At 36.7% G+C, this 12,850-nt stretch overlaps 1 long non-coding RNA gene across 1 annotated transcript; it reads left to right on the top strand.

Moving 5' to 3' along the window:
• The first annotated feature begins 2,507 nt into the window (after window positions 1-2,507).
• LOC139079190 (uncharacterized) lies at window positions 2,508-9,377 on the top strand. Its single transcript, XR_011532562.1, has 2 exons — window positions 2,508-2,948; window positions 8,252-9,377. It is a non-coding gene; the product is annotated as an uncharacterized lncRNA (long non-coding RNA).
• Window positions 9,378-12,850: the final 3,473 nt, after the last annotated feature.

Genomic DNA, 12,850 nt, shown 5'->3' with positions numbered 1-12,850 from the left:
TGAAAACTAGAGGTGGTATAACTTCAGACCAACTACCTCAAGTTTATGACCCTTCAAGTTCGTAATTTGCACAAATCCTGTGTAAAGAAATAAAAATTACCTGATAATGGATCAGAAATTAAAAAATTAAAGGGGTAGAGAAATAAAATTTCTTGCTCCTGAAGAAAGAGAATAAAAGAGGTTAAAATTAGATCCAATTGTTTCAGCCAATGAATTCTTTCATTTCCTGTAACAGAACAGCCAGGATAACACATTATGAAATTATGATTTTCAGCACCTACACAGAAATGGCCATTCTGATATTGTTTCCTCCTTTTATGTCACCCAACCGTCAGTCCCAGGAACCTTGCTTTAGCTTCAGTGACAGCTCCAGCTACTCGTCAGCAGTGATGGGTTCTCCATTGGCTTCTAGCTCCAGGGAGAAATCTCTCAGAGTCCACACAAAGGTTGGAAAGAAGCTCACGAAGTCAGCTGAGTCTTCAAGCTCACTGTTACTGGGTGAGGATTTTGCCCTGATTCGCTCTGTCAGCTCCGTCACGTAGCTGAAATGTTAACATAGGAAAACTGCAGAAAAGGAGTAGCACTGTTTATGCTATATTTTCTCCTAATACTTATCTAAGATAATTTTCCCTCTTAAGTAGCTCATGCATTCATTCATTCATTCCATATTTATTGAACACTTAGTTGAACCAGACATTGTCCTACAGACTAAGAATATTGCAATAAATGACACAATGCTACCATCATAGAGCTTGCATTCTAATGAGGGAGATAGATGATAAATGAGTAAACAAAAATGTAATAAAATCTGAGCTATTGATCATAATTGTCTTGAAGAAAAATGAACCAAGCTAAAGGTTAGAGTATAACTGTGTGTGTCCTTATGTGGCGCTGCCTTCTGTGGTTGTTCAGGTAAATTCTCTCTGAGGTGATCATTGAGCAGAGATCTGAATGAATGTGGGAGGCAGCCATTCACAAGTCCATTGGAGGAACATTCCAGGCAAAGGAAATAGCTCCTGCAAACCCTTGGATAGGAAATCACTGAATATGACTAACATATAGCAAGAAGGCCAGTGTGGCTAGGACAGAAGTCCTAGAATGGATGGGGTGCAGACCACGTAAGCTCTGAAAGCCACAGAAAGAGTTTGAATTGTAATCTAAACTTAATGGGAAGCCATTGGACAGCTTTGATCTGAGAGGTGACATGACCAGATGCTTGTTTGTAAAGGATCTTTCTAGCTGGTGTCACATCTGAGAGAGGCAAGAGTGTAAGCAGAGAGAAGGGTTAGGTAGTTAAGAAGATAGCCCAGATGAGAGAAGATGGAAGCTTAGACTAGAAGAAGTGGTGAGAATTGGTCAGCCTGGGCAAATACCCACGACAGAGGAGCTGACAGGACTTGCTGACTAATAGTCTCTAGGACATGAAGAAAGAAATTATTCAGGAAGCATCCTAAGTTTTCCATCCAAAAACCTGTGTGAATGTTTTGGAAATTTATTGTGATGGTGAAGGAGTACTTTTAGACAGGAAAATTAAGAGTTCTGTTATTTTTTTACGTTAAATTTGAGATGTCTCTTACACATCTAAATGGAGACATGTAAGTGGCTAGAAAAACAAGTCTGCACCTGAGAGCAGTGGTCCTGATCGCATATACAAATGTTATGGCAATTCACACATAGGTGCTACTGGAAGCCTTGAGGCTGCATGAGACTGGCTAGGGACTGAAAATAGAGGGAAAATAGAAGATGTCCAATATTAAAGAATTATAATATTTAGAAGGCAGGAAGAGAAAGAAGATGCAGGAAAGTAAACAGGAAAAGTACGGCCAATGAGGAACATATAATATTAGGAAACTGGTATTCTAGACACCAAAAGAACGCAGTGTTTTAGACAAGAGGTGGAGATGAACTTTATAAAAAGCTATGGGGGGGTCAAATAATGTGAGAACTAACCATCTGATTCAGGATCACGTAGGTAATGTTGATAAAAGCTAATTCAGGAGAGTGCTTGAAACTAAGTTTATAGAAATCTTGAAGTTGTTGAGTAATGACCCAAACTAGATCATATAGGAGAGTGGAGGATAAAGATAGGAGGACGTGATGGAACAGAGCGTTGAGAGTGTTAGATGAATGTCTATTGGTTCTTAAAGTCTCTAAGAATATAGTGAACTAAGAGCTAAAATTTTTAACAAATGAAGAGTATGTCTACAGGGAAGTTGGTAGATGACTGCAACAGATACTGTAGGCTCAGTGCATGTGCTTCAAAGAAGCTTCTCTCTCTCTCTCTCTCTTTATTTTTTGCAGGGAAAGATTCACACTGAGTGAATTTTGTTTTCTGTCCTTGCACTTTGTCTCCTGTATGTTTCAAAAAGTCCTGTGACCTCTTTATGGCTGTCCTATAGATTATTTCACTGGTTCTCTTTTAAAATGTCTTTATTTAGAAACAGTTACAGAAAAGTTGTGCAACGGATATGAAGAGTTTCCATATAGCCAGTTCCCCAGCTTCCCCTAATGTTAAGATCTTAAGTAACCATAGAACAATTACTGAAACAGGATTTTAACATTGATACCATACCACTAGCTAATCTGCATGCCTTTTTTGCATTTCACCAGTTTTCCCACTCATGTCCTTTTCTGATCCACGATCCGGTCCAGGGTCTCTCATTGCATTTCATTGATAGATCCTCATTTTTACTTTGTCTTTCAGGATCTGGACATTTTAGAAGAGTCCTGGACTGCCATTTTGTAGAATATCCCTCAATTTTGGTTTTTCTTACGGTTCCTCACGCGTAGAGTGAGGTTATGCATTCCTGCCAAGAACGCCGTAGGAGTGATGTTCTGCCGGTCTCAGCGCATCGGATCGAGGGCTTCGGGAGGCACCTACTCTGATGCTGTGACGTTCACTCTGATCAATGGGTTCCGGTGGTGTCTGCCAGATTTCTCCACGTAAGGTTAGTATTTAGCTCTTTGTAATTAAAAAGTACCATTTGGGGAGATTTTCTGAGACTGTGCAAACATTGTCTCATCATAGTTTCACATCACTTTTAACACTAATTTTGGCATCCACTGATGGTGATTCTTGCTTGTAACAGTGGTTACTGTGGTGTTTGCCTGTGGGTGATTCTGTATTTTGACCATTCCTTCCACATTTATTAATTGAAGTTCTACTGTAAGCAAGTGAGTAAGAGCTGTCCCTTCTCCATTTGTTTATTTACTCTTTTAATTATTCAGTTGTGTCAGTATGGACTCCTAAATATTTATTTGATTCTATGGGGTTGAATACTTTATTATCATTATTTGTTTTGCCGCTTAATTTGTCCCGGATTTGTTTATTAAGAGCTCCTTCAGGCCGGCTCTTGGGTCTTTTGGCATGCTCCCATCATATTCTGAGTGCTTCCTTGCTTTCTGGCACCACAAGGTATTCCAGGTCCATCTTGTGTTTTTCCTGATTCAGCTCTAGAATCAACCATTTCTCCAAGAAGCCATGATTCTCCTCTTTGGATAACAGTACTTAGATGCGAAGATATCACGCTAGGTGTGAGCATTCCTCCTAGGCCTTCTTAGGGGGCAAAATTAGGAAATTTAAGTGTGTATACTAGCACATACGTACACACATCTATATTTATTTCTCTATCTATCCACTGCTGTAGAAACCTTGATTGCCTTTTGGTATTTCCAGTTCTAATCTAACATAACAGGGTTTATTCAAGCTCCCCCTTTCTTTAACTCCTTACTCTGATTATGAGAGCCCTGGCTATCATTATCTATAACAAACTGACTTATTTGCTCAGTTCCAGTATGCTCATAAAGTAGTTCCACATTTCTAATTCATATTCTGTGATAAATAAATTTACTCACTAGAATGCAATGTTAGTGTACAGTTCTTCCTTATGTATTCAACCAGAACACTGCATTCAATGTTGCTTAGTTCTTTCCTTTCTTATCCTCTCCAGTGTGGTTAAATTATTCATTTGTGATACAGTTAGGTTCACTTGTCACTGTTTGTTTCATTTTGGTCTCTGCCACATCTTGGTTGATTTTAAGTGTGTATTTATTTTCCGAGTATATGAAACACTTCATGTCTCTAAGAGTCAGCCCTTTCCAAAAAACTGCTCAGAGAAATGTCGCTTCTCCATTTTACCGCTCCATTCCCATTCCACCTTTCTTTCTATTTTTACTACTCCATTATCACCTATTTTCTATAAGTACCCAGGCTCGCTAGTTTCTGATTTATGCTTCCTAGTTATCCTTTTCACAAATGAGCAGATATATGTATATCTTCTTATTCACATTTTCTAACATGAAAGATCACATGGTCTAGGTATATGGAAATCACTCCATATCAGTTCATAGCGGGCTTTCTCCTGCTTTTTGACAGATGCTTGCTCTGTTATGTGCATTTACCGTAGTTTATTCAACTATTTTCCTATGTGTAGGAGCATTTAGATTGCTTCCAATATTTCTTCAGTTACAAACTATGTGGCAATGAATAACCCTGCTAACACTGTGCATATTCATTTTCATATTGTTGCAGCTGTTTCTTCAGAATAGATTCCTAGAAGTGGAATTGCTGGGTCAAAAGATAAGAGCATATACTTTTGTTATATATTGCCAAATTCCTTTCCAGAAGGGTATGCCAGGTTGCATTCCCACCAGCTCATCTTGTATCTCATTTTCCAGAAAATGGAGATTTTTCCCTTGTGTCTTACATCTTCTGACTTCATTACCAAATTTCTTTTGGAAGCTTTTCACCTTCTCCTTTAGACTTTGGAATGAGCTCAGTTATGTAGCAATAGGCAACCTCCATCTGGATAATGTTGTGTCAAACATATCTGCGTACTTTGAAACATACACACCATTCTAGCCCAGCATTGAACCTGGTTTCTCCCGCATCTGTTCCTGGGCAGGGTCTGGGTTAGAGTGAGGAACTCAGGCTCCCCAGGGGTGCTTTCCCCTCTCACTGTGCAGGAAGTTCCCAGCTGCCACTGCCCATCCTGTTTACCCACTTGCTGGTTCCTAATCTTTGCTCTGTATCTTCATTCACTTGTTTCTCACCCAAGGCTGATAGCTCAAGTCTGACTCTTACTTTGTTGATTTTTTACTCAATTATGTTACCAGATTTTGACCTCCCTGAGTTTTAAGATTGATTCTTTACTGTCTCCACATATATCAGCTTGCATATTGCTTTTACTTATTTCAGATAATGAAGTTACAGTTCTGAAACATTATCTTATAAATCAAAGCTTCTCTTTTCTTTGGACTCTGCTCTATGTAGAGTTTTTATTCACACAATTTTAGGCATGACCTCTTTAACCAGGACTTGGGTGGGTAATTTTATAAAGTTAAAAGGAGTGAAAAGTCTCCCTTTAGTAATGCCTTAACTTTATGTTTTTTACTTCAATGCCTCAATCCTTGTAACTTGAAGTGATAGCACTTGTGAGCTTTTTGAATTACAAACACATACAGACCACAGGCATGCCATTTTTCATTCTTATCCTATAAGAAAGAATGGTTTGCTTCCACTGTAGTCAATTACTTTGACTCGCTCTTGCTGAGGGCTTATATCTAACGGGATGCCAGTCTTGCCTCCTATCTAGCTTCCCATTTCTTCAGGCGAAGATGGAAAAGAAACAAAGCCTTCTTGTTCATCCTATGATCAGGACCCATTTCCTCTTCCAAAAAAGGCCCACCGGGACTCCTGGCAAGCGAATAATTGTTCGATTTTTTATCACAAGGCATAACACGATGAAATGTGAAGCAACCAATGACTGACTCAGAAAAAGTGGCTGCATAAAGATTTTATAAGCTTCCAAATTACAATAACTTTTTGCCTCTTTTCGCAGACCCCAAGTCTCCTGACTTCTATTTATCTGGTACTCTAAAAGTTTGCAATAAAGACAGAAATGGAGTATGAGCTTTATCAAGCAGGTTTTATCAGAGATAAAGGTAACGTAAGAAAATGTCAAGAAAGAAATAAGAGTCTTAAAACGTTCCAGACTCTCAGTTTAGGCTCCCCCTCTACTGCAACCACATTCAATACACAGCTGGTTGGTGGGCACTGAAGGGACGCCCTGCCGCCTGATAACATGAGAATTTCATCTGACCACGTGCCGCAGATCAGGCACAGCTGCAGCCTATCTTGCCATGGTCATTTTAGAGAAAATTAACTGACCCATAGAAATCCCCTCCCAACCTAACTCAATCTTCCTGGAAGCAGAGATCCTTCAGAGGGGAACAGACAGCAGCTTCGTAGACCAAGTTAGAAGTGCTTATCCTCTTCCCTTTGCTTCTGAGTTCAGCTGCGCTGGTTTCTCTTGGTTTCTCTCTCACTGGCAATTTGGGCTTTTCCTTTACCCGTTCAATGTGCTGGAACTTTGCAGATTTTCTTCAAAGACCCAAAGATTAGAAATCAAATCTAACAGGCAACCTCTGCAAAGAAATAGACTAAAAATGAAACTGTAAAGCACTGAGTCCAAGGCAGTCACTCAGCAAAGGAAAAGCTGAGAGCTGTGCTAGTGAGACGGTTTGACATGATTTCTCAACTAGACTCTTCCAATTCTATTATTAGAAGACATCTTAGAGACTGCTTTCAATAAAAATTAAAGGTTCATTGGATCAGTTAAAGTAATGTCATTTATTTCACGTGTGTGGGACAGTTCAAAAAGCATAAGGATGAGAAAATCTTATATAATATTTTTCTAGGATCAATTGCCTTGGATATTAGATTCATTCACAATGGACTTGGTTACTCAAATTTGGTTAGCGAGAACTCACTTTTCTGAGGGAATGACCATGTCTTACACATTTTTGAATTCTCAGCAGCTAACCCAGGTACAGGCACTTAGTAGCTGGGAAATAATAGTAAATAATAATGATGATAGCTTCCCTTTTTTGCACACTTGATTCAGATTCAGTGGCAACTTCTCTATGTAGATTATTTTATCATACCATAAATAATTTTACCACAATGTTACAGAGAGATTTTAATAACTTGTTAAAATCACAAGCTACTAAGATGTGAACCCTAAAAGTCTTGCTCTAGGACCCATGCAATCAACCACTTCACATAATACCTTTGCATTTGAGTGAACAATAATAATAATAATGTTTCCTATTTACTGACTCCTTTCTAGGCCAAACTCTTTACATATCTAATTTAAGACTGGTAATAATGCTTTACCATAAGGGGTACTTATTATCCCCATTGTCCAAGGAGGAAAAAGAGTCCGAGACAGGCTAAGAAATATGCCACCGAAATCAACAGAGCTACACAAAGCCAGCAAATCACTAAGTGAGATTCAAACGTTAAAATCCTTTTGATCAAAACTGCATATTTCTCTACTCCACACTGTCTGTAAAAGAAGAGAGGGAAAAAGAAAGAAGTCAGAGGAAGGGTATGTGTGTGTGTAAGAGAGAGAGAGACAAAAAGAGAGAGAGAGAAAGGGAGAGATGGTTGTTTATTATGTTAATTTCCTATCTTTTTTTCTAATAAATGCATTTATCACTCTACGTTTTTCTGTAAATGTTGCTTTAATTGCATCCTGTACCTTTCAAAATGTAGTATTTTCATTTTCATTCACTTCAAAAGATTTTCTATTTCTATTATGATTTCTTACTTGAACCATAGGTTATTTAGAAATATATTTCTTAATTTTCACATGCATGGTAGATTTTCTAATTACCTTGATTTCTAACATTATTTCATCTGATCAGAGAACATACTTTGTTTGACTTCCCCCTTTTGAATAAGACTTATTTTACTTATTTTATCGTATAGTCACTTGTTAAAAATATTCTTTGTGCACTTTAAAGGGTTATACACCCTGCAATTGTTGGGTGAAATGCTCTATGGATATTCTCTAGGTCAATTTAGTTGCTTCCAATTTTTTTTTAGTTTTATCGTATTTTGTTTTCTTGTTCTAGCAATGACTGAGAAAATTACGGTAAAATCTCCAGATATGATTGTAGATTTCCCCTCTATTTCTCAGCTTTTGCTTTATATAAATTTGAATTCATATTATTGGAGATATATATATATATATTTAAATATTTTGAATACTTTGGACAAATTGAAGGATCTATTATTATGAAATGACTATCTTTATCTCTAGAAATCCTTTTGGCCTTAAAGGCTGGTTTGTCTGATATTAATTATAGCAATTCCAGCTTTCATTTGTTTAGTATTGATATAATACAACTTTTTCTATTCTTTCATTTTTCTACAGCATAGACTTTGGTTTTACTTTTTTTTCAGTGAAGAAGATTGACCCTGAGCAAACATCTGTGCCAATCTGCCTCTAGTTTGTATATGGGATGCAGTCACAGCATGGCTTGAGGAGTGGTGTGTAGGTCCACAGCTGGGATCTGAACCTGCGAACCGCCAGCAGCTGAAGCAGAGTGTGCGAACTTAACTGCTATGCCACTGGGCTGGCCCCTGGTTTTACTTTTTTTTATCCAAACAATGTTGGTATTTTCTGGAGCGTTTAGACCAACACTGTACAGTAGAGATATAACAAAAGGCACACGTATAATTTTAAATTTTCAAGTAGCTACATTAAAAGAATAAAAAGAGTCAGGTGAAACAGACAAATAACATATTTTATTTAACTCAGTAAGTTCTAGAATATTATTACTTCAACATATAATGAACGTAAAAACCTACTAATGAGACATTTTATACTCTTTTTTGTTTTACTAAGTCTGCAAAATCTGAGGCATATTCTGCACCTAACAGCACTTAGTAATTTGACTAGTCACATTTCAAGTGTTCAATGGCCAGATATGGCTAGTCGCTGCCGTATTGGATATTGCAGATTTAGAACATTTATAGTGAATTTAATTTTGGGTTTAAATCTATTGTATTCTATGTGATTTGTATTTGTTCTCCCTATTCTGTTTCATCTTTTCCCCTTTGGCCCCTCCTTTTGGACTTACTATTTTTTAATCATTCTACCCACTTCCTTCATCCCTTGTCTGGAAGTTATTCACTCTAGTTCAATTCATTTAGTGGTTACTGTGAGAATTGTATTGTTTATGCTTCGGACTTACAAAATTGATCTTTACATTTATCCTCCTATGAGAGGATGCAGGGTTCTGAGATACTTTGCTTCATTTAACCCTCTCTCAACTTATATGTTCTTGTTATCCTGCTCATTAATTTATAATTCCCTAGACATTTTAAACTGTCAGCTATATTATTATTGTTTTAAATAGTGGATGTTCACTTAGTTTTTTAATTTATATTTCCATACATATTTCTTTCTTTCTTTGCACTTTATTCCATTCTCCATCCTTGAGTTTCCATCTGGGAATATAGATAGAAATAAATACAATGTATTATAAATATGAATAAAAATGATCTTTACCTTAAATGGAAACTACTCTTTAGTTGAAGAGAGAATTATGTATAAACTACTAAGTGAGTAGAGTAAAGTCAGTGGGAATAAGAAGGGTGACTATGGACTGAACAAATAATACTCAAGCTATGGTGGATGCCCATTTTAAATATTATTCCAGACTTATAGTTAAATTCAGCATTATTCCCAAATCTGGGAGCAGGAGGGCCAGCCAGGGATCATTTTAAGTTGTTGCAGTCAGAAATGATGATCTTTGAAATAAATGGTCTTGGGTCAATTGGATATCCATAAGGTAAAGCAATGAAATCACTCGTACCTCATACCATACATAAAAATCAATTCCGGGAGGATAATAGAATGAAATATGAAAGGCAAAACAATACAGCCTCTAGAAAATAATATGGAAGAATATTTTCAAATGCTTGAGGATAGGGAAAGATTTTTTAAGATACAGGCACTAAACATAATTGTAGTGATTGACAAATTTGATGATAAAAAAATTAAGATATTTTGTTTATCAAAAGACATTATGATTAGAGGAAAAAGGCAAGCCACATATGTGGGAAGACATATATAAGGATAAATGATCGATATACAGAATATATGAATAACTTCTTTAAAGACAGGTACTCAATAGAAAAATGGATAAGAGACTTAGGCACTTCAAAAAGAAGATATTCAAATCATCATAAAAATTAGAAAAGGGGTTAAGTTCATAAATTACAAGTTAATATCACTATGATGTTATAGTGCACACCTGCCAAAATGTCTTAAATTAACAATACCAATAATTCCAAATGTTGATCAAGATGTGGAGCAACTGGAACTCTCAGACATAGCTCCTGAGGAAATTAGTACATCTACTAGAGTAGACTTTAATATTGATATTGATGGCACCAGGAGAATTATGCCTCATAGTGTTTATGCCCTTGTGTAGTCCCTTCCACTTAACTATAGGTTTGGCCATGTGACTTGCCAATAATACATCAGCAAATGTGATACAACGTTGAGAAGTCCTCCTACATGGAGACTTGCCCTTTTGGAGTCCAGTCTCTCTATAAGAAGATTAGACTAGACCACTGAAAATGAAAGTCCCATGTAAAGAAAGAGGTCCTAGTCTTCCAGCCATCCCTACCAAGACCCCACATGTGGATGAGTCCATCTTATGTGCTCTATCTCCAGCTATTCACCAGTAGTACACAGCCACATGAGTGAAGCCAGGTGAGTCCAGCAAAACAATCCACCTAACTCATAGGATTCTGAGAAATAAAATAATTGTTGTTTTAAACCAATAGGATTGGAGTGCTTGTTATGCAGGAATAGAAAATGGAGTCAACAACTTTGGAAAACTGTTTGGCATTATGTACTAAAGTTTAACATAAGTACTCTGTGACTTGGTCATTTCACTCCGAAGTACATTACTATCAGAAATATATGCACATGCGTATCAGAGAGATATATAGAATGGTAAATAATACCTCCAAACTGAAAATAACCCAAACGTAAATCAAGAGTAAAACAGATAAGTAAATCGTGGTATGTTTGTATAATGGAATGCCTAATGCAATGAAAATGACCATACTATGCTCATACTCAATAAAGTAGATGAATATCTCAACTGTAACGTTGAGTGAAAGGACCTGGGCACAATAGAATACATACTGCTTGATTCCATTTATGTGAAGTTCACAAACAAGCAAATCTAATCTCTGATGTTAAAAGCCAGACAGTGATTATCTTAGATCTAGAGGGAGGGGTTATTGATTAGAAGGAGGCACAAGAAAACTTCTGATGTATTGGTAGTGCAAAATGAACAGCATGGTTGTATCCATTTTGTGATATTTCACCTACTGTATACTTTTGAGTTGATCACTCTTCCTGTATTACATATATATATATATATATATATATATATATATATATATATATATAAATTTTTAAGAAATCTTCTAGGAGAAGTCTTTACATGAATAGACAAGCCAGTTGGGGTGTATAGTTATAAATGTGTTCTCCCCAAAATAAAGAAAACCAAAATGAGCATGCTCTGCACTGGTTAACCTAGGTTCTATCCTGCTGTAACCATTTCTTCTCAGAGAGAGGAGAGAAGTTTGATTATTCTTTCAGATGAGGGCGATTAAGCAAACAACAGCTACCTCAATTTTCAAGTGAGCCTGGGGTGAACTATATGAAGGAAGGCATAAACATTTTCGAATGTAACAGCAAACTTTGCTGTCAAGTCCTCTTATGGGAAAACAGGATACCATTAAGCCAAGGAAACATGTTATATACTGGCTAAAGACAGTGCAAAAACATCTTATCTGCTTGGATATATAAACAGTGAGAAATTTCATCCTGACTTTCTAGGCACTTTCCGTCTACCTAGATACCTGTCCCTGGTTCCGTTTACTCAATGATAAAATAGTTTCCTTCTTTTCTACATTGTATGGAGAGGATGCTCTTTGTTGGTAAAACTTTTAGTTCACCAACAATATGAAACAATTGAATTTACTGCTTACTCTCAAAACCCCTTTCCACATGAACTAAAGTTATTATCCATAGATAAATTTGGAAATGTTGGTGGAGAATAATATATGGTATGTATAAAACTATTCTATTTCTGAAAAACTTATGTCAGCACTTAGTATGGAAAAGCCTGGATGCCTATATACTCCAAAATTAACATTATTTCTCACTAATTGATGGGATTAGAGATTATTTTTTTATTTTTACACTTTTTTGAGTATTGTAAATTCTTTCAGTGCTATGAATTATTTTTTAATTGTAGAAAAACATATACACAACAAGAAAGTAATTTCCATTTGAAAAAGAAAATCACTTATTCAAAAAACATTTTCTTTTAGGTATTGAGTATTGCAATCCATTAGTCATTTATTTGTTAGAAAAGTGTTTAATAAGCAATGACAATATACAAAGTCTGTCATGCATTAGTGTTCCACTGTGCACAGCTGAGTTATTCTATGAAGGTAGCTCATATAAGAAAAGTGGCTTGGAATGAGGGATTGGACTAGTCTCCTTGCTTTAGAGAGAAACCAGGGCATTTGCCTTAGTTGCAGCATCCAACGTTGTACCCTGGTGGGGAAATAAGGAACAAATTACTGTTTTATCCTTGTGGTAATTTACTTTAAAGTATTTCAGACTAAGCATTGTGCTGTGTGTGTTTCTAAGCTGCCTCTTATTAAACCCATGGGGTCATTAATGAGCACGTGAATTGCCCTGATCTGAAATCATGACCTTAAGAGTTGGTGATTTGGCACAGGAAGTATTCTTTTCTGAATTAATAAGGAGTTTGCTTACTGACATAAGCGTTGGTAGAAACAATGAAGTTATTAGTATTTAAAGTATGTGATTAGTTAGGAGAAGTGAACAGGGTCACTTTTTTTTTCTCCCCAAATGCCCCCAGTCCGTAGTGGTATATTTTAGTCGTGGGTCCTTCTAGTTGTGGCACGTGGGACACCACCTCAGCGTGTCCTGACGAG

The sequence above is a fragment of the Equus przewalskii genome, chromosome 24 (assembly GCF_037783145.1).
Source record: "Equus przewalskii isolate Varuska chromosome 24, EquPr2, whole genome shotgun sequence".
Taxonomy (NCBI): Eukaryota; Metazoa; Chordata; class Mammalia; order Perissodactyla; family Equidae; genus Equus; species Equus przewalskii.
This window is presented reverse-complemented; position numbering and strand designations above follow the sequence as displayed.